The 23,165-nt window shown below is 40.8% G+C and overlaps 1 protein-coding gene across 2 annotated transcripts in view; it reads right to left on the reverse strand.

Moving 5' to 3' along the window:
- Positions 1-23,165, reverse strand: part of LOC124592887 — a 160,643-nt gene that overhangs the window by 87,138 nt on the left and 50,340 nt on the right. The gene's annotated exons all lie outside the window — the stretch shown is intronic.

Consider the following 23,165-nt stretch of genomic DNA (forward strand, 5'->3'; position numbering starts at 1 on the left):
AAACCCAGTTCTAAGCAAAGAAGGGAAAGCAGAAAGGTGGAAGGAGTATATAGAGGGTCTATACAAGGGTGATGTACTTGAGGACAATATTATGGAAATGGAAGAGGAAATGGGAGATATGATACTGTGTGAAGAGTTTGACAGAGCACTGAAACACCTGAGTCGAAACAAGGCCCCCAGAGTAGACAACATTCCATTAGAACTACTGACAGCCTTGGGAGACCCAGTTCTGACAAAACTCTACCATCTGGTGAGCAAGATATGAGACAGACGAAATACCCTCAGGCTTCAAGAAGAATATAATAATTCCAATCCCAAAGAAAGCAGGTGTTGACAGATGTGAAAATTGCCGAATTGACAGTTTAATAAGTCACAGCTGCAAAACACTAACGCGAATTCTTTACAGACGAATGGAAAAACTGATAGAAGCTGACCACGATGAAGATCAGTTTGGATTCCGTAGAAATGTTGGAACACGAGAGGCAATACTGACCCTATGACTTATCTTAGAAGAAACATTAAGGAAAGGCAAACCTACGTTTCTAGCATTTGTAGACTTACAGAAAGCTTTTGACAATTTTGATTGGAATACTCTCTTTCAAATTCTGAAGGCTGCAGGGGTAAAATACAGGGAGCGAAAGGCTATTTACAATTTGTATAGAAAGCAGATGGCAGTTATAAGAGTCGAGGGGCATGAAAGGGAAGCAGTGGTTGGGAAGGGAGTGAGACAGGGTTGTAGCCTATCCCCGATGTTATTCAATCTGTATATTGAGCAAGCAATAAAGGAAACTAAAGAAAAATTCAGAGTAGGTATTAAAATCCATGGAGAAGAAATAAAAATTTTGAGGTTCGCCGATGACATTGTAATTCTGTAAGAGACAGCAAAGGACTCGGAAGAGCAGTTGAATGGAATGGATAGCGTCTTGAAAGGAGGATATAAGATGAACATCAACAAAAGCAAAACAAGGATAATGGAATGTAGTCAAATTAAGTCAGGTGATACTGAGGGAATTAGATTAGGAAATGAGACACTTAAAGTAGTAACTGAGTTTTGCTATTTGGGGAGCAAAATAACTGATGATGGTCAAAGTAGAGAGGATATAAAATGTAGACTGGCAATGGCAAGGAAAGCGTTTCTGAAGAAGAAAAATTTGTTAGCATCGAGTATAGATTTAAATGTCAGGAAGTCGTTTCTGAAATTATTTGTATGGAGTGTAGCCATGTATGAAAGTGAAACGTGGACGATAAATAGTTTAGACAAGAAGAGAATAGAAGCTTTCAAAATGTGGTGCTACAGAAGGATGCTGAAGATTAGATGTATAGATCACGTAACTAATGAGGAGGTACTGAATAGAATTGGGGAGAAGAGAAGTTTGTGGCACAACTTGAGTAGAAGAAGGGATCGGTTGGTAGGACATGTTCTGAGGCATCAAGGGATCACCAATTCAGTATTGGAGGGCAGAGTGGAGGGTAAAAATCGTAGAAGAGATGAATACACTAAGCAGATTCAGAAGGATGTAGGCTGCAGTAGGTACTGGGAGATGAAGAAGCTTGCACAGGATAGAGTAGCATGGAGAGCTGCATCAAACCAGTCTCAGGACTGAAGACCACGACCACAACAACAACAACAACAACAACTACTACTACTACTACTTATGAAATAAGGAGGCATACAAACTTTAATTTTTGTCAACTAACAAAGTATTTGACCTCCATACACAATAAAAATTTCACTTTCCAGTGAATATGCAACTTCCTGCAAGTCTCTCATACACTCGGACATTAGAAACAAATTGAGTTACAGTTAAAAGAAAGATGGCTTGGATACCATGACCTTTCTTAACATGAATCATAAAATGAGTCTTGCCTCTAACAAAGTTGCGTCAAGAGTCTACAAGAGTACTTTTTGCAACTGTTCTTGTTTTAATAACAATAGTCAATGACAACATAAGCACAGAGCTGCAAATAAACTCCATGGTTCTTCCTTACACACTCACTAAAACATCTATGGATTGCCCGACAGGTACTTGTCGGTGCCGTCCGACCGCTGTGTCTACTTTCTTCATGCAACAGATTTTAAACTTGCACACACAAACATGTAATGTGCAGTAGGTAGGATTTTACCATCCCACACTCATATCCAGAATATCGTGTGTTCAAGATGGTAGAAGGCTAAGTGGTTCTAGAATTTACACAGAAATTCTCAAATCACTACATATCCCCCGCCCCCTCAGATCCAACATCCCACCCCCTCAGATCGAACATGCGATATTTTATACATAACCATTATGCAAATAATACCACTCATAATAACATTTCATATCTTAACAGTATACATTTCTTACATATGTTTATATACATATCTTGCCTTTCCATAACAATTCTCTGCCCTCTCTTGAGCAATCTTTCGCTTATTGTTTCTCTATTCTTTCTTATTTTACTTTGTTATTAAGATATGAGCATTTACTCATGGTTTTAGTCAGCTTTACTAAAATTTAGGAATTGTGAGGACTCTTTTTCTTTTCTTTATTTTTTTTTTTTTTTTTTTCAAGCGTAAACTTCAGGTGTTTATAACACATGATTAAACTATTTTCTATTATTATCTTTTGTACTACCTGTTTGCTAGTATGTACCGTTTTCATTATTTGTAGCTTGGAGGAACTCTGGACAAAATGAAAGTGTTCTTTTGACTCTCATTTAGTTCCACGAAACATAATAATGCTAGTCGTTCACAGAATTCACACTCCCCAGAATAATCCCTATAAAACATGTGACTTTGTCACGATAATGTTCCCTTTCCTAGTATCAGCACCTATTCCTTGTTTGTGGGTTGAACTTATGAGAGTACTACTTCTTTCCCTTCTGGTAGCTACGCCCCTTACAAAACATCCCTATTTTTTAGGCCACAAATCATCCTATCTCCACGTAGGTACGCCTGCCCTTTATACTTAGTGAATACCGGGTACACCCCCCTTATCCTTTCTGATTAGGTCTCACGGTTCATTACCCAAGTATATATTTATATGTATACCATAATTAAGTATCTTCTGGTAAAGATATAAATCTATTTTAAACTTCACATTCATTCTTTAATATACCATTTACTACTTAGCATCCTCCTCTACTTATCAACTTCCATATTTTCAATAGATACTATGTCTACATTAATTTATGTCCCACTATCCTTCAATTCATCAGAGTACTTATTAAGCTGATGTTTCTTAATGATCAACATGACTAATTCTACTCCTATTTTCGTTTTCTTCTTTGCTCAAGCCTCTCTCTTATTTATCCATCACTCATTAATACTTTATAGTTGTTTGTTATGGATGTGCACCTCTTTTTATGTATATTTGATGTAGAACCATCATAGCTTCCTATATATGTGCGCATATTTCAATATGTACACACATTTTCCCTACAACACCTGGCGGTTCTCACATCGTGACAGGCTTCCTCTTATGTGATTTAATGTTTGTTTAGAAATATATATTTGTGTATATGTGTGTGTGTGTGTGTGTGTGTGTGTGTGTGTGTGTGTGTGTGTGTGTAGTCTGATTCTTCAGCCTTCTTATTGAAGATAAGACTTAGGTTTTTAGTAACCATGGAAATAAAAAAGGACTTCAGCGATGGAAGTTTGTGAATATGGAAAGAGGGAAAAAATAGACAGGTCCTCAAATGAGAAGTAAGAAAGGAAAAAACAGATATGGATGCTAGGATCGAAGAAGAGAAAGAAGATAGCCCCAAAGACAGGGAACCCTTCCCACCTCCATTCCCTAGTATCCCTACCCCTCAGGTACTTGAGTGAGACACTGGAGGTGGTTTGGTGTTAAATCCTCTCCTACAGAACGGACTTGTCCCACCTTCACCCATTGAGGTCCCTGAAGAAAATCCTAGCAACCCTATGGAAACATCAAATGGTGAAAAATCAGGCACACTTGTTTGTGAGGGTTGTTTGAAAGGTGTGATGTGTGTTTTGTGTTAATCATAATTTATCTGTTCTTGTAAATCGTGTTTTTAGCTACAATAGCCACCCCTTTTAAAATTTATACAAACCCTCCCATTTATATCACATCTCATAAAAGGTATAAAATACTCTATACAAAATAGAAAATCTATACACTATGGTAAAACAGTTGTTCAGCAGGTCACATCGTATCATATTTTCCACAAATATAATGCTCTATTTAGTTTATTTCGACTAGATATCACTTTTTTTCTGTGGCTCTCTTTAGTTGTTCTCCATTTCATAGTCATATCCAGTTTTCTACCAAGGGAACCTCCCCATCGCCCCCCCCCCCCCCCCCCCTCAGATTTAGTTATAAGTTGGCACAGTGGATAGACCTTGAAAAACTGAACACAAATTAATCGAGAAAATGGGAAGAAGTGGTGTGGAACTATGAAAAAAATAACCAAAATATACAAACTGGGTGATTCATGCGCAAAAGCACCGTGGTCCCGTGGTTAGCGTGAGCAGTTGCGGAACACGAGGTCTTTGGTTCAAGTCTTCCCTCAAGTGAAAAGTTTACTTTCTTTATTCTCTCAAAGTTATGATCTGTCCGTTCGTTCATTGGCGTCTCTGTTCACTGTAATAAGTTCAGTGTCTGTGTTTTGCGGCCGCACCGCAAAACCGTGTGATTAGTAGACGAAAGGACGTGCCTCTCCAATGGGAACCAAAAACATTTGATCGCAAGGTCATAGGTCAACCGATTCCTCCACAGGAAAACACGTCTGATATATTCTATATGACACTGGTGAAGGCATGAACGTCACATGACAGGAATATGTTGTCGACCCACCTAAGTTGTACACTTGGCGAATGGGTAAAAAGATTCTTCTACCTTGCCCGATTTAGGTTTTCTTGTGGATGTGATGATCATAAATTAAATAAAATAAATTAAACTTTTCACTCGAGGGAAGACTTGAACCAAGGACCTCTCAGTCCGCAGCTGCTCACGCTAACCACGACGCTCCTGAGCTCACACTGTTCTACCTATCTTGCACATGGACTACTCAGTTTGTATATTTTGCTTATTTTTTTCATAGTTCCACACAACTTCTTCCTGTTTTCTCGATTGATCTGTTTTTCAAGGCTTATCCACTGTGCCAACTTATAACTAAATCTGAGGGGGGTGCGATGGGGAGGTTCCCTTGTAAGCAGTAAGATTACAGAATATTTCTAGATTTTAAAGGAATTTGATGCAGGACACTATTTGGAAAAAAAGCATCGAAAACAACTTGGGATCCGACGGTCGTTACTCCGCCCGTTAACTTAGATGTTAACGTCCCTGGGGGATATACAATTTTACATCCTTTACATTGTATTTACCCTTCTCTAATCCAGTTGTGAGATCTACTAAAAATAATGTCTTAGAATGGACTGCCATTTGTACCCGGTATGGTCCCTCATATTTTTGGAAAAACTTATGAGTCTCTTTCTTCAGAGTCGACCTGGGAAGATGATGATTTATAAGAACCAGGTCATCGACTTGGTACTGAGGTTCGCAGCCTTTTCGTTATGCTTACTTACTATTTGTACCACCTTTTCAATTAAATTTTTAGAACCTATTTCCTGATTTACTTCGATATTGACACTAGGTTTTTTCAGGCCAATTAACACACTTAATTAGAGGTTCCCCTACAAAAGGTTTGCCTATAACTTCTAAAGATGTCAACACAGTCGATTAATGGGGTAATTCATTTACGATAAGTTTAAAGTCCCTAATTTTTGTTGTCCACGACGTATGTTTTTCATGGCAGTAGCACAACATAATTTTCCAATTTCCTTAATTACTCACTCACATGGATTTGATGACGGGTTATAATCGGATATTAACACTTGTCGAATACCTTCCCACGCTAGGAATTCTCTAAATTCGTTACTCACAAGTTGTGGTCCATTATCCGTAAGAAACCGTTTTGGTTTACCTACTCCTAGAAATCAAAGATGCTATTTTATGCCCTAGTTTATTGAAATAATAAAACTTATTCATATGGGATATACATTTTTTGATTCCAAAATGTCCACATCCTGTGTGAACATGCCATACAAGTTCGTCTTCCATTACCTTCGGAACACATAAGCGCCACCACTCTGATGTTACGCTGTCTCTCCAAAACAAGTTATGAGCTATAATTTTCCATTTTCCTAATTGATTAGGAGCTAACGAATTCTGGATACACATAGAAAATATTTCTGTGAAATAAGGATCATGGTGGATATTCCCTGTTATTCTTTTAGCCATTTCCTTTACAATGATGTTCGAATATTCTGCCGACATAAAATTAATGGCAAAAATAATGCCGAGCCATTCCGTCCATTTTAATTCTTCCATTCCTATGGGTAGCCTCGATAAAGCATCAGGTACAATATTTTCAGAATCTTTTACATATCGTATCTTAATATCGTATTCCTGCAGGAAAAGCACCCATCTCATCAACCTACTGTTTAGTAATCGACTACTCATCAGAAAGGATAAAGCTTGATGATCTGTATAAATATGGATTTCTGATCCCCATACTAGTGTTTGAAATTTTTGAATACTCCACACAATTGCCAATAGTTCCTTTCCAGTAGCTGTGTAATTTAGTTCGTGCTTATTTAGGCTATGTCTAGCAAAAGCTATGGTTCTGTGTTCTACATCACTTGGATCCCATTCTCCTTGGAAAAGTTCAGCAGCAACACCGTAATCAGATGCATCTGTTGAAAGTTTAAATGGTTCACCCATAACTGGATGATGTAATATGGGTGACTCAACAAGCGCTCTTTTAATGTTTTCAAACACATCATTTACACCTCGGTCCCAAGTCCACAGTACTCCCTTTCTTAATAAATGTAAAATTCTCAGGTCACTTAACTCTTGCCCTCGTACATACCATTGATAGTATCCGGCCATACCTTTAAATCCTTTTAATTGTTTTACATTTCCAGGATGCAGACATTCTTTGATAGCTTTTATGCATTCAGAGTCCGGTCTAATTCCCTTTACCCCTATAATATGACCTAAGAACTTAAGTTCTTGGCACGTAAAAAATGATTTTGACAGCTTCACCGTAATACCTTTCTCTCTAAATTTTTTTCAGAGTCTTGCACAAAGTTAGACAATGTTCCTACCAAGTAGCTGATACAATTAGCATATCTTCTACGTATATTATCAAATCCTTCAACAAGTCTCTCCCTAGTGCTTCATCTAATGCACGTATAAATACGGACACAGAGATACCACGTCCGAATGGCAATACATTGAAATGATATGATTTCCCATCAAACAAAATGGTGGTATACTTTTTGGATTCTGGATGTAATTTTATCTGCCAATATCCTGTGGTCAAGTCCATTGTGGTAAAGAATCTTGCCTTTTCAAATTTGGATAACACTGGAACTTCATTCTATAATATTAGTATCAATAACTTTGTTAATCTCATCCCAAACTGTTTCCTTCAAACTCACTGGTACTGGATATGATTTGCAAAAGAATGGAATGTTATCTTTGATTTTGAACTTACAGATATAGTCGCTGATATTATATGACCAATCGAAAAACACCACTTCATACTCCATTAAAGTTTTATATAAATCTCATATTAGTTGATTGGTTAATATTAGGGATTCATTAGCTTTGTCTTGTTGTATCAGTTCGACATGTTCCTTGATCCACATTATCAATTTTTGGTGATAATTGAGCTGTAGCTGTTAATTGCAGACACCGACACTCAGTTGTTTGTCCCTCAATGTGACCATTTGTCACAAATGGTGCCCAGCATCTACTATCTCCTGTACCAAAACAAAGATGATGTTCGTCAAAGTTTAAGATGACTTTAAACTCTAACAACCAATCTAAGCCGAACAGTACATCTCTATTCATATCCTCTACCATTAATACCATTTGATGAAATAACATATTTCCAATACTGCAGTTCACTTGAGTTTCGCATTTTACAAGTTTACTTTTTGTTCTTGTTATCCTGATTAAGTATACTCCAGTCACTCGCAATAACAGTAAGTGCTGTTTATTCTGTAGCGAGTTAAAAAATGTGTTTGAGATGAGTGATACCTCACTTCCCGAATCTATAAATATGTTAACCTCAGAATTTTCCACTGTCCCTGCTATCTTAGGTTGTGTGTTTTTAGTGGCTAAGCTCGGTTCTTCAAGCAGCAACCATTCCTTTGTGGATATTTTGTGTGTAAAGTTAACATACTTATACGGAATAAGGCATCCTAATGTATCTCCACGACCTGGGCCCCGGCCCTGGATCCAGGTAGAACAGCGTTTTCCACATTACTACAAATTATGGGTTGGTTACCGAAACGAGATACTACATTTCGATTCTGCGTTTTATGGTTACTCGGTACAAATTCTTGAGAAGCTACCGGACCTAAATTTGAATGTGGATGCTTCTTTCGATAATTGTCGTTACAACTTTTCTTATTGTACTGGTGTACTTTTGCTAATTTTGCCTCATGCTTTTTGCAATTCTTTCTGGTATTTCTTTTATAGTTTGAACTTTCACCTTGGTGTAAAGTTTCGTTGCGGTCCTTATTTATTGCATCAAGTGTGTCAACAAAAGACAACAACTCTAGTATCGTTTTCCAACCACTACATAAGATGTCTTTTTGGCAATCTTCTAATTAAAATATGTACTAATCCTTCTTCTTCCATTGGCTTATCTAAATACTTTGCTCATGTTAAATGCCAATCGAAATATTTCCTCATAGTACCCCAAGTATTATTACAATATTGTCATGTAGAAGAAGGTGTAATTAGATGAATGATGAACACTAACTTAACTTAACAAAGGTTTATTCAGCACTTGCTCATACAAGAGCGCAGAGCGAACTACCTCCAGCCAGAACACATACAGTATATATACAGGTACAGAACATTCCAGTACAATGATTCTTGACATTTGTGGATACTTCTAGAATGTCCTTGAACCAAATATAGAAATTAAAATCTTACAGCTCAGGTGAGTTTTGAACTCACGACCCTCCATGCAACAGTGTAGTATCATAACCACTACACCACAGTGACAGTGCTACAGCTTCTTCTGCGACACTGCTCCCTCCTGAAGGGAACAGCGTCTCACATCTCAGTGTTACGTCCTCCTAGTCCGGGAACGAGTCATCGGTCCTGCGTACTCCGACTCCCAATGACTGATGTTTGCCCTGGAGGTGATCTTCGTAGAACTTACTTTGCCGCTACACTCTTCGTCACCTTTCCACTTGTTGCCCGTTGCTGGAGCTTCGAATTTACCCTGGGTTGCAGGATTGTTATACGGCTTCATTTGAAGGACGTGGACCAATCCCTGATCTCTTGTCTTGCGTAAGGGTAGAAATCTTCAACTTCATCAGTAACATCAGAAAACTGTCTTACAACCTTATAAGGTCCAAAGTAGTGCCTGAGGGGCTTCTCAAAGAGACCAACCTTCCGAACAAGAGTGAAGATCCAGAAGAGGCTGGTAGACAACAAAGCAGTGGCTCACGTCACCCCTTCGGCGATCATTTTCTTGAGCCTGCAGCATGTGGAGTCGAGCTAACTGTCGAGCTTCCTCAGCTCTGGTTAACACCTGGCCAATGTAGTTGTCATCCACATCATCAGGATGTAACAGAAACACAGTGTCCATCATCGTAGTCACTTCACGCCCATGCATTAGAAAAAATGGTGTACATCCTGTGGCGTCTTGTTTGGCGGTGTTGTAGGCAAATGTCAGGAAAGGTAGCACCTCATCCCAGTTGCTCTGCTCAACATTGACGAACATAGATAGCATGTCAGCTAAGATCTTATTAAGGCGTTCAGTAAGCCCATTAGTTTGCGGATGGTAGGCAGTCGTCATGTGATGTTGCACCGATGGTTTATCTCTGTCACAAGATTCGATTGAAAAACTTTCCCTCGACCCATAATTAACGAACTTGGGGTACCGTGTTTTAATACAATGTCTTCCACGATGAATTTGGCTATGTCAAATGCTTCGGCTGTTTCCACGGCTTTTGTAATGGCATAGCGTGTCAGATAATCAGAGCAAACAATAATCCATCTATTGCCACTATCAGATGTTGGAAATCATCCGAGGAGGTCAATCTCAACAGGCTGGAAAGGCATTTTGGCTGGTGAAACTGGTATGAGTCGGTCAGGTGGTTTCTGAGGAACTGCCCTTCTCCTCTGGCACTCTCAAGAGTGCGACACACAGTTACAGACACTCCTAAATAAACCTGTCCCGAAAAATCTCTAGCAGATCCTATCGCATGTCTTAATACATCCTAAATGTCTGGCCTCAGGTGAGTTATATAATTTTTGTATAACATCTAAGCTAATGTGTTTAGGAATTGCTGGTAGCCACCTCTTTCCAAATGGATCAAAGTTTTTCTTGCAAAGTAATCCATTAACTACCTTAAATTGTCCTTTCACATCCTCTGACCGATTTAAGTCAAGCATAACTTGAGATATCTTGGTGTCCTCCTCCTGCTCAGCAAAGAGATCCTGGAGTGCAGCAAGGTAGTCACCATCTTCATCAAAATCTTGATGGTCTTGTACAGAGTTTCTTGAGAGATAGTCGGCATCTTGGTGTTTTCTTCCACTTTTGTACACTATGGTAATGTCATCCTCTTGAAGATGTAGTGCCCACCTCATGAGTCATCCTGTTGGATCCTTGAGACATGCCAAGCAACAAAGTGAATGAAGGTCTGTAACAACTGTGAATGGCCTTCCATAGAGATACTGTCAAAATCTGCATATGGCCCAGATAACAGCAAGACATTCTCTTTCTGTAGTTGAATAGTTTCTCTCGGCTTTTGGAGGTTTCCTGAAAGCACAGGCTGCACCTTCTCTTTTCCATCTGAAATTTGCACAAGAACAGCACCAGCCCCATACCCACTGGGATCTGTGTGTAGTTCTGTAGGTGATCTCTCATCATACAGGCCAAGTACAGGGTCAGTCATCAGAGCTTTTTGCAGCACATCGAAAGAATCTTGTTGAGCACCACCCCAGATAAATTTAGCACCACCCCAGATAAATTTAGCATCGGCTTTTAACAACTCGTGGAGTGGCCTGGCTTTGATACAAAAGTCTTTAATAAAACGAAGGTAATAAGAACATAATCCAAGGAAGCTTCTCACATCTCTAATACTTTTAGGAATAAGAAATTCCATTGTAGATCTCACCTTTTCTGGGTCTGGCCGCACATCTTCGTTTGATACAAGGTGTCCAAGTATTTTGATTTCTTTTGCTCCAAAGAGACACTTTTATGGATTAAGTTTCAGTCCGCCTTGTTGGATACACTTAAGAACAGTCCTCAAGTCTTTTGATGTGTTCATCAAATGTGTCTGAGAACACTATAAAGTCATCTAAATAACAAAGACATATCGTCATCTTCAGGTGACTTAGAAGATCATCCATCATCCATTCAAAAGTTGCTGGTGCATTACACAAAGCAAACGGCATTACCTTAAACTCATACAGGCCCTCAGGGGTGACGAATGCAGTTCTCACATGATCAGCCTCATCTACTTCGATTTGCCAGTATCCCGAGTACATGTCCATGGTTGAGAAAAAATTGGCCCCCTTCAGACAATCGAGTGTACCATCAAAAAAGCACCAACTGCCATCCTTCGTCCTGACGAGAACCACTGGTGACGACCATGGGCTCTGTGAGGGCTGAATGATGTCATTCTTCATCATTTTCTCTACCTTGTCACGAATTATTCGACGTTCTGTTGTTGACACACGGTATGCTCTCTGGCTTATTGGTTGATGATCTCCAGTGCCAATCCGGTGCTTCACTGTTGATTTGTCTAATTTGCTCTTCACCTGTGGATCGAAGCATTCAGAGAACTCTTGAAGAATGGCAAGTAGCTTCTTCGGTTGTTCCTTAGTGAGGTCTGGTGATAGTCGAGCTAGGAGATCTTGTCTCGTAGTGGTAGTGCTAATTTCGCCCACAGACTCGGCATGGGAGGTTTCTATGACACTCAGCTGTTCTGTAATTGATGGGTCAGTGTTTGCTATGCACATGCGTCTTGGAAGGATCTGCGGTTCTCGGCGACAGTCGACTATCCACAGTTCACCGAATCCATTCTTGAACGACATGACAGAGGCTGGGATGACCAAGTTATTCTTCAGTGGTATGCTTCTCTAACATTTCACTACGAGATCCATGGGTTGATGCATGGCATGACACATGACAGTTACCTTTCTAGCTTTTACTGCAGGAATTATCACTTGATCCAGCACACATAGTCTCCACACACTCGGATGCACATCTTCCTCTCCACAGTATCTCATCTCGTCTAGCATAATCTTCGAGTGACCACAATCTATAATTGCCTGAGAAGCTTTCAAAAAGTCTCGTCTGAGAATTACTTCATGACTACACTCATGTAAGACGATGAATTCTAAGGGCTGAGTATGGCCACTTATACCCACATGAATGACACATCTTCCTGTAGGTTTTACATATTTCCCATTAGCCACCTTCAGCAGAGATGTTTTGTTGTCGATGAATACAGTTTTCGGCAACTGGCAACAGTACTCCTCCAAAATGACTGAATATGACGCTCTGGAGTCCACAAGAGCTTGGGCTGGTTGGCCATCCATGAGGATATAGACGTAGTTTCCTATCATTTTTGTAGTGGTCGATGGCGGAGGATTTTTCTCTTCAGCGGCCTCACCTCCAAGGAAGGTCGCACCCTTCAGTTTCCCAGGTTGTGGCAGCTAGGTGATCGGCTGCTTGCAGCGATGGTGCCCTACATCGTCCTGCACCCACATCTTCTTGTTCATCTTCGTCATCCCAGAGTTGGCGTCAACTAAGATCGGTCTGCCGTCTTCTGGTGCAGGCGTCATCAAATATCTACCACTTTTCTCAACAATAGTGCACCACATGTCCCAGTCGTCCGCAGTGGAAACATACTGGATGGTTATCCTGAGTCCTCCAGACGTCACTCTTCCTTGGTGTCCAAACAGGTTCCTCATGTGGCATTGTAGGAACATAACTTTGCCTGGGTCTCGACTTTTTTACTGTTTTAAAGGGAAATGAAGGACGATAGACTGGGTTCAATGTCTGTTCCATTTCCTCCCTTATGACTTCTTCGAGCATCTCAGCTTTTTGCTCACTGTGCAATCCAAGTGCCTTCTGAACTTCCTCTCTCATTATCTGACGAAGAACACTTGTGAAATCAGTTTCTTCCTCCACCACAGTCATTGACACTACGTTTGGCAGCCATTCAAACTTCTTGCATGTAATTCTTTTTTAATGCATTGTCTCGATATACTGGCATCATTTTATGAATTTGTCGGCTGGCGAAACCTCCTCCAGAAGTAGGGCTTGATACATGTCCTCAGCAACACGCTTCATGAGATGTGCAACCTTCTCTCCCTCCTTCATTCTAGGATCCACTATTTTACACAGCTCCAAGACGACCTGAATGTGGCATGCTGTAGTTTCTCCTGGACACTCTGCCCTGCACTTTAATTTATCTTCAGCCATGCACTTCTGTTGTCATGTGTCGCTGAAATACTTGTGCAGTTCCGCCTGGAATACTTCACAGCTTGTGAACTTCTCCTTGTTTTTCTCATACCATTGCTTGGCAGTGCCCTCCAAGTAGAAGAATATGTTAGCCAAACACAAGGTGCCATCCCATTTGTTAAATTTGGCTATATGCTTCAACCACTTGTTTTGACCTTGGCCTTCATCACCAGAGAACCCGGAAAGATGTCTCATGTGGCGGCACATAGTTGCTGTCATCGTAACGTCGTCGTCTTCTTCTGTCTCCGATAGATTGCGATCTATTGAATATGGGTCAAACTTGGGTTTCTCACCATGTAAACGGCGGCTCTATCACAGTCCGATGGGAGTCACTGTGTCGTCGATAATTTCCGCCATCACAAGTTCCAATACCCGGCACCTCCACCAGAATGATGTCAAATAGAAGAAGGCGTAATTAGATGAATGATGAACATTAACTTCACTTAAAGAAGGTTTATTCAGCACTTGCACATACAAGAGTACGGAGCAACCTACCTCCAGCCAGAACACATACGATATATATACAGTTCCAGTACAATGATTCTTGATATATGTGGATATTTCTAGAATGTCCTCGAACCGAATATAGAAATTAAAATTCTACAGTTCAGGTGAGTTTTGAACTCGTGACCCTCCATGCAACAGTTTAGTGTCATAACCACTACACCACGGTGCTACTCACCTTCTTCTGCGACAATATTTTGGGTCCCACAGATCTGATATTAACTTTCTTGAGCACTGGCATCAGTACTTCTGTTTAAAATTCTTTTGAAAGTCTTCACAAGAGGAAAAATTCTCAATATTTAATGTTCCACATTCTGAGGCTTCCCCTAGAAGGTACCCCACAGCAAATTCGATCTGGTTGGAATCTTCCCAATTTTTTGGCAAAGCTTGGTTAAATCTTTTTAAGAAGTGAGTCAAATGTACATCTCCGTCTGGCTTAAATTTAGGGAATTGTCTAGATAACCCTGAATTAGCTCCCCATTGCAAATCAGTCACCGCTTCACTAGTTAACACAACATTAGGTGAATTTACAATTTTTTCTACTTTGTCTTGGATAAGCTTAATTTCTCTCTACAGGTTGTCCATACCCCTCCTGGTATCATTAAGTTCGGAAGAAGGAATAGGCAATACATTCCCGCATGTTATTCTCTCGGTAACCTTTCGATCTATAATTTCTCCAAATTGTTCCTCCACACTAATTACATTTATAATATTGGAGATAGCTATTTTCTCTTGACACCTGTAATTTGCAACTGAATAATTGACATTAATTCATTATGCTTATCTACACTCTCTTTCGAAGTATTCATTCCCTGTCTTACATCATTATATTTAATATTGTACACATTTTCGAAAGATCCTAACTTTTCAATAAGTTCTGATTCTACATTATTAAGTTTGTTCTCAATGTCACGTTCTAACATTTTCGATAAATCTTGAAAAGTGTCATTCTGTTTCTGACTATGGTTCTACATCTACATCTACATCTACATCTACATATATACTCCGCAATCCACCATACGGTGCGTGGTGGAGGGTACCTCGTACCACAACTAGCATCTTCTCTCCCTGTTCCACTCCCAAACAGAACGAGGGAAAAATGACTGCCTATATGCCTCTGTACGAGCTCTAATCTCTCTTATCTCATCTTTGTGGTCTTTCCGCAAAATATAAGTTGGTGGCAGTAAAACTGTACTGCAGTCAGCCTCAAACACTGGTTCTCTAAATTTCCTCAGTAGCAATTCACGAAAAGAACGCCTCCTTTCCTCCAGAGACTCCCACCCAAGTTCCTGAAGCATTTCCGTAACACTCGCGTGATGATCAGACCTACCAGTAACAAATCTAGCAGCCCGCCTCTGAATTGCTTCTATGTCCTCCCTCAATCCGACCTGATATGGATCCCAAACGCTTGAGCAGTACTGAAGAATAGGTCGTATTAGTGTTTTATAAGTGGTCTCCTTTACAGATGAACCACATCTTCCCAAAATTCTACCAATGAACCGAAGACAACTATCTGCCTTCCCCACAACTGCCATTACATGCTTGTCCCACTTCATATCGCTCTGCAATGCTACACCCAAATATTTAATCGATGTGACTGTGTCAAGTGCTGCACTACTAATGGGGTATTCAAACATTACGGGATTCTTTTTCCTATTCATCTGCATTAATTTACATTTATCTATATTTAGAGTTAGCTGCCATTCTTTAAACCAATCACAAATCCTGTTCAAGTCATCTTGTATCCTCCTACAGTCACTCAACAATGACACCTTCCCATACACCACAGCATCGTCAGCAAACAGCCGCACATTGCAATCCACCCTATCCAAAAGATCATTTATGTAGATAGAAAACAACAGCGCACCTACCACACTTCCCTGGGGCACTCCAGATGATACCCTCACCTCCGATGAACATTCACCATCGAGGACAACATACTGGGTTCTATTACTTAAGAAGTCTTCGAGCCACTCACATACTTGGGAACCAATCCCATACGCTCATACCTTAGTTAGGAGTCTGCAGTGGGGCACCGAGTCAAACGCTTTCCGGAAGTCAAGGAATATGGCATCTGTCTGATACCCTTCATCCATGGTTCGCAAGATATCATGTGAAAAAAGGGCGAGTTGCATTTCGCAGGAGTGATGCTTTCTAAAGCCGTGCTGATGCATGGACAGCAACTTCTCTGTCTCAAGGAAATTCATTATATTCGAACTGAGAATATGTTCGAGAATCCTGCAACAAACCAATGCTAAGGATATTGGTCTGTAATTTTGAGGATCCATTCGTCTACCCTTCTTATATACAGGTGTCACCTGCGCTTTTTTCCAGTCGCTCGGGACTTTACGTTGGGCAAGAGATTCGCAATAAATGCAAGCTAAGTAAGGAGCCAATGCAGTAGAGTACTCTCTGCAAAACCGAACTGGAATCTCATCAGGACCTGGCAATTTATTTATTTTCAACCCATTCAGCTGCTTCACAACCCCAGGGATGTTTATCACTATGTCCTCCATACGGGAATCTGTACGAGACTCAAACGGTGGTATGTTTGTACGATCCTCCTGCATGAAAGATTTCTCAAATGCTAAATTTAAAATTTCAGCTTTCGTTTTGCTGTCTTCCGTTGCCAGGCCAGACTGATCAGTGAGTGACTGGATGGAAGCCTTCGACCCGCTTACCTATTTTACGTAAGACCAGAATTTCCTTTGGTTTTCAGCAAGATCTTTTGTTAAGGTATGACGGTGGTAGTGGTTGTATGCTTCACGCATCACTCTTTACAGCAGCACGAATCTCTACTAACTTTTGCCTGTCCTCATTCTCCCAATCTTTCTTGTACCACGAGTGCAGTTGTCTTTGCTTCCTGAGCATTCTCCGAATTGCGCTGTTAAACCATGGTGGGTCTTTTCCGTCCCCACTTTTTAGGCACATACTTCTCCAATGCGTGGTTTACAATGTGTTTAAAATTTGCCCATAATTCTTCCACATCCATCGTACCGGAAGTAAATGAAGTCGATAGTCGATTCATTTATTAAGTGGGATGCTAACAACTGCTTATCTGCTCTTTCTAGTAAGAATACTCTCCTAGCCTTCTTGACTGACTTTTTAACTTTCGTAACCATAGTCGTAATGCCAACATCATGATCACTAATCCCTGTCTCAACACTGACACCGTCGATGAGGTCTGGTCTGTTAATGGCTACCAGATCTAAAATATTTCCATTACGCGTTGGTTGTCGATTTAGCTGCTCGACAGTTTTCGGATAATGTGTTCAAAAGTAATTCACACGACGGCTTGTCTGTACCACCTGTAATGAATCCATAGACATCCCAGTCTATACTAGGTAGGTTGAAGTCGCCTCCGACTAATATGGCATGATCTGGGTACTTCTGCGATATAGAGTGTAGACTCCCTTTGAATGATTCTAGAACTGTCATGGTGGAACCTGGTGGCCGATAATAACACCCACCAATTAACTTTATTTCTCCTAGCCCTGTTAAACATGTCCAGATAACTTCACAATCACACTCAACTTCGACCTCAGTAGACACAATATTTTTGTCAACTGCAATGAAAATTCCACCTCCTACGGTGTCTAATCTGTCTTTCCGATACATGTTCCAACCCTCACTAAATATTTCAGAACTTCCTATCTCAGGGTTCAGCCAGGTCTCAGTCCCGAGAATAATTTGCGTGCCACACGCTTCCTGGAGGGCAGTAAATTCAGGAACTTTATTCCGAACACTCTGAAAATTTACTGCTAATATCTTGATAGCTGAAGTGTGTTTACACTGAGCATGTCCTGATTTCCCTGCCTGCACGTCTACTGGTGAGTGTTCATCAGGACACCTCGCACTACCGACTAGCCTATAAAACCCCCATGTGCATGCCACAAGTACTCTGCTATCCGAGTAGCTGCTTCCTTTGTGTAGTGCACCCCTGACCTATCTAGGGGCATCCTAAAATTCCCCACCCAATAGTGCAAGTCTAGAAATCTGCAGCCAAGACCATCACAGAGTCAACAAAGCCTCTGGTTGAGACCCTCCACTCGGCTCCAAACCAAAGGACGCTGATCCACTCTGGGAACGATGCTGCCAATAGAGAGCTCTTGCTTGCACCCCACGTGCGAGGCCAGCAGTCTTCACCAAATTCACCAGCCATCTGTACGAACTGAGGATCGCCTCAGAACCCAAGCGACAGCCATCATTGGTGCCGACGTGAGCAACTACTTGCGGACGACTGCACCCCGTATGCTCGATAGCCGCAGGCAAGGCCGCCTCCACATTTTGGATGAGGCCCCCCCGCAGACAAACCGAGTGCACGTTGGAATTCTTTCCAGCCCTGTATGCTATTTCCCTAAGGGGCTCCATCACCCGCCTAATGTTGGAGCTCCCAATAACCAGCAAGCTTTTGCCCATGTGTGCCTGCTTGGGCCCTGCTGAAGGAGCGGCCACCTGCCCACTGACAGGATGAACGGGCGAGGCCAGCCGGCCAGCCTCCACATTGACCCTCCGCCTCAAGCAACACGAACGCGTTGCAGTCCGCCACTCACCCTGAGGTGAGGGTGGCCCCAATGTGCTGGGTACACTAGACGGTGCCTCGGTGGCTGTGTCAGCGGACGCAGCAAGTGACACCTGGGGTGTCTCAAGCGACGCGCCAGACCCTCCGCCGTCGCTACACCTCGAAGCAGCAGCCTGAAGGTGGCTGACCATGGCCAACAGCACGCTCAGCTGCTCGCGAACCGTGGCCAGTTCCTCCTGTGCCCGCACACAGCACGCACACACCCTATCCATCCTACTGCTAATATCTGGGCGTATAGAGTTGCAACAAATAAAACAGCGATATGCGACTGCACAGTTGCATCACCAGCGCCAGATTGAGCTGCAATATTAGTTACAAACTAAGTAATCAGATGACCATGACTACGCCACTATACAGATATTACAATGCGATCCTACCAGTCTTAGTACAAATGACAACCGCCTACACGATGTTACACTCTACCGTTATTAAAATTTGATACTACCCCTTTCTAATTTGAAAATACGCAAAGATCCGAAGAACTGCACCACACAAGCAGACAAACACACAAAGTAATTCGAATTAAACCTGCGGAACAAATACGAAAAAATGAATATACGACTAGTTTCTGCTACTGCTGCTCGCACACGTCACTCTGCAAGCACAGGTGAAACTGCACTGGCCTCTGTCTGCTGCTAACTGACTCTGCGAAATAAACAGAAAGCACTGGCTGTCCAAAACAAGCAACTCGCTAACGACTCCGCGAACTTATACTTTACAGCTATCAATAAGCAATATAACTCCTCTCAAATAAGAGAATAAGCAAGGATTTTATGTAATTAAATATGCAAGCGCACAAACACTTGGAAAGAAATTAAGAATAAAACTACAAAACAAATACGAAAGCTAAATACGCGACTCCCTACTGCACTGCTGCTGCACTGCTGCTGCACTTTTACACATATGATTTAAATTCTCTACTTTATTACTTATGGCATCGAATTCAATCTTCAAAGCACCCATGCCTTCGCTTACATTACTACATTCCTTGCTTTCAGAGTCGACTTTGGCGTTTAACAAACCTAAATTTGTCATTTGAGTATTTAATTGAGAATTTACTAAGTCTAGTTCTTTACTTAGAGTCACACTCTGAGCATTTAATTGAGGATTTAATGAGTTTAACTTAAGACTCTGGGCTTTGATTAAATTTATCAACTCAGCCCAGTCAGGCACTTCTTTGCAAATCTTCATGGCCATAGCTGGGTCTGGAGTTTCCCCAACCTGTTGTATATTTTCCATACTTTCATATGCCTTAGCTCTTGTAAGCATTTAAAACTAACTTTAAATATGATAATTACACAACAACAGTTCACTAACAGTATCTTGTACCACTTTATGCTAAAGTAATCAAGTTTTGTTTTACGCTGACCCAGCGTAGAATTCTCGTTGCGTGGGTGAGCGGATTTGGAAGCAGGTCAGCACTGGTGAACAGCAGCTGGTGTTGGTGGCGTCGGATGTATGTTGGTTTCCACGTCTGCATCCCTGCGACGTGTTTGAGAGCTGTATATTCCCCGCAATGGATCTTCTTAGCTGAAGCATTTTATGCGTACTACTTCTTAGACAAATATATTGATATCTTCTTTACTACATTTATCATTGTGAATTTTTCACTTCTTCAATGTTTACCCATTTAAATTTTGCTGCACTGGATACTTGAACATATTCCAATGTATTGGAGTAATTCCCTTGTATTATTATGTTTGGTTATTATGGCAACTCATAACAGCTTCTCTCAGTTTTGACTTAATGTTTTCTTGGTCCTTTCACATAGGTCTCCACATTCTAATGTTCTGACGAATTAAAGTGTGAGTATGGATCTGAGTTATATTGGCTTATTCCCCCAAAACATCTTCCACTTCTTTATGAGGTGACTTACTTGTAATTTGCAGCCACTCTTCTTAACTGAATAGCCGGCTGCTGGAAACCCTCTTCACTTCCTCTCTGTGTCAAATTACACTAGGTACAGGAATTTTTAGACTCTTTCTACTTATGAAATAAGTAGACAAACAAACTTAACTTTTCGTCAACTAACTAAGTATTTGACCTCCATACACAATAAAAATTTCACTTTCCAATGAATACCGTATTTACTCGAATCTAAGCCGCACTTTTTTTCCGGTTTTTGTAATCCAAAAAACCGCCTGCGGCTTAGAATCGAGTGCAAAGTAAGCGGAAGTTCTGAAAAATGTTGGTAGGTGCCGCCACAACTAACTTCAGCCGTCGAATATATACAGGCATGCTTTGCAGGCACAAAGATAAATACTGGCGCCAAAACCTCTGCGCCAGTAAATAAATTTCAAAAAAGTTGGAATACGAGCTTTTTTTCTCCGCCCCGAATTTCGACCATTGCTTTTTCATACATTATCCAACGAAATAAATACAAATTCCGTATTGTTAATCTTCGAATGTAGCAGCTTTTCAATGTACTACGAAAATCCGACTGGCAAGACTGTCTGCGATGTTTGTCAGTACGGCCAATTCTACGTTCTGAATTTTTTCCTACCTGTGAGAAGAGTTGGTTGTTAACGGGAACTTTTATGAATTGTGAATCACATGCAGTATTCTCTTCACCATAAGAATAATACGAATATAAACATTTTGCCATGTATTCTTTAGTGTTTGCTGCTATCTCATTTAAATCCTGCCTGCCTAATAAACTACGAAACTAGAGTGAGAACAGCAAACGCAGGAGTATACACATATCATGTCATGTTTATATTCGTATTATTCTTATGCCTAATAGAGATACAGTCAGAAATGAAGCACGGAAATTGACTAGATTTTTAAATCTAAGATGACTCTAATTTCTGTGCAGAAAGTAATGTACTAAAGAGGAGTCTGCAAAGATTTTCAAACGGAGAAAAATTTTCACTAAACTCTCATTCAGAACATCTTCTATCATACGCAGTTTATTATGTGGTTCTTGTTGATCATTATCAAACCAAGCAGCAGTGTAAATAACAACAAATAGCAGTCTCTTGCCATTGTTTCGCAACTGAGACAATTCCTTTCTCTTTTTTTTGTAAGCAGCGGTAGCACGCACAAAAGCAAACCATGCCGCGAGTGGCGACAGGTCGTAAACACTCATTATCAGAATGCGACAAACAATGCATGACACAGTACAGTAATGCATTTTCAGCTTAGAGTGACGTAAACATCTATAACAAAGAGAACGGCACTTATCAGATCAAAGAAAAATAAGGAATCAATTCAAACCAGACGAAGCACGTGAAAAACGAAGGGTACCCGTATAAATACGGACGGAGCGCCTGACGCATAGCAACGGCTACCTGGTAAAGCTTAACTACTAAGCTTACGTCTCGAACCAAACTACTGTAGCTGTATCGTCATTCATTCGACCTAAATTGTGTCTCATATTACTATGGACCAACTTTGTTTCGATTTGGAGGTGCGGCCTAAAACTTTTCTCTCTCCTTGAATTTCGAGTCTCAAATTTCAGGTGCGGCTTAGATTCGGGAAATTTTTTTTTTTCCTTTATTTCGAGTCTCATTTTTCAGGTGCGACTTCGAGTGCGGCTTAGATTCGAGTAAATATGGTATGTAACTTCCTGCAAGTCTCTCATACACTCGGACATTAGAAACAAATTGAGTTACAGTTAAAAGAAAGTTGGCTTGGATACCATGACCTCTCTTAACATGAATCATAAAATGAGTCTTGCCTCTAACAAAGTTGCGTCAAGAGTCTACAAGAGTACTTTTTGCAACTGTTTTTGTTTTAATAACAATAGTCACTGGCACAATAAGCACAGAGCTGCATATAAACTCCTGGTTCTTCCTTACACACTCACTAAAACATCTATGGATTGCCCGACGGGTACTTGTCGGAGCCGTCCGACTGCTGTGTCTACTTTCTTCACATGACAGATTTTAAACCTGCACACGCAAACATGTGACATGCAGTAGGTAGGATTCTACCATCCCACACTCATATCCAGAATATCATGTGTTTGAGATGGTAGAAGGCTGAGTGGTTCTAGAATTCACACAGAAATTCTCGAATCACTACAATACACCCTGTAAAAGCCTACTACAGCATAGTCTACTGCATCACATGATCACGAGCTAAGGTGTGGGTTTTCATGTGAAGACTATTTTCTGACGACTCAATGGTTGGTCACAGTGTGGCCTTATAAGATAGCATTCCCTTTCCTAGCCTCTAACTGGCCACAACTAAGAGACAGAGACTCCACTGCAGCTTTACAACAGTTCTGTGATGTCAGTCACCGCTAACAGTCTTTAGTGATGAGTCACTGGGGGGAGTCACTGCGTGGAAGTTTGTGGTATGAGCAGAAGTGTGTTCACTGCTAATAATATTTAGTTTTACTACAGTATTATTAAGCTTTGATTACAATTCAGTGAATTCGTAGCTTGTATTCAGATGATAAGGTAGAACACATATATGTGAATATAACATAATGCAATAGTGCATATAACATAATGCAAGAGTTCGCTGTCATTAATTTGGAAGTTCATAGCAAGGGGCATTGTGATTGCATCAAGTGCATGAGTTCACTGTCATTAATTTGGAAGTACAAAGTAAGGTG

This window comes from Schistocerca americana, chromosome 2 (genome assembly GCF_021461395.2).
Source record: "Schistocerca americana isolate TAMUIC-IGC-003095 chromosome 2, iqSchAmer2.1, whole genome shotgun sequence".
Classification (NCBI taxonomy): domain Eukaryota; kingdom Metazoa; phylum Arthropoda; class Insecta; order Orthoptera; family Acrididae; genus Schistocerca; species Schistocerca americana.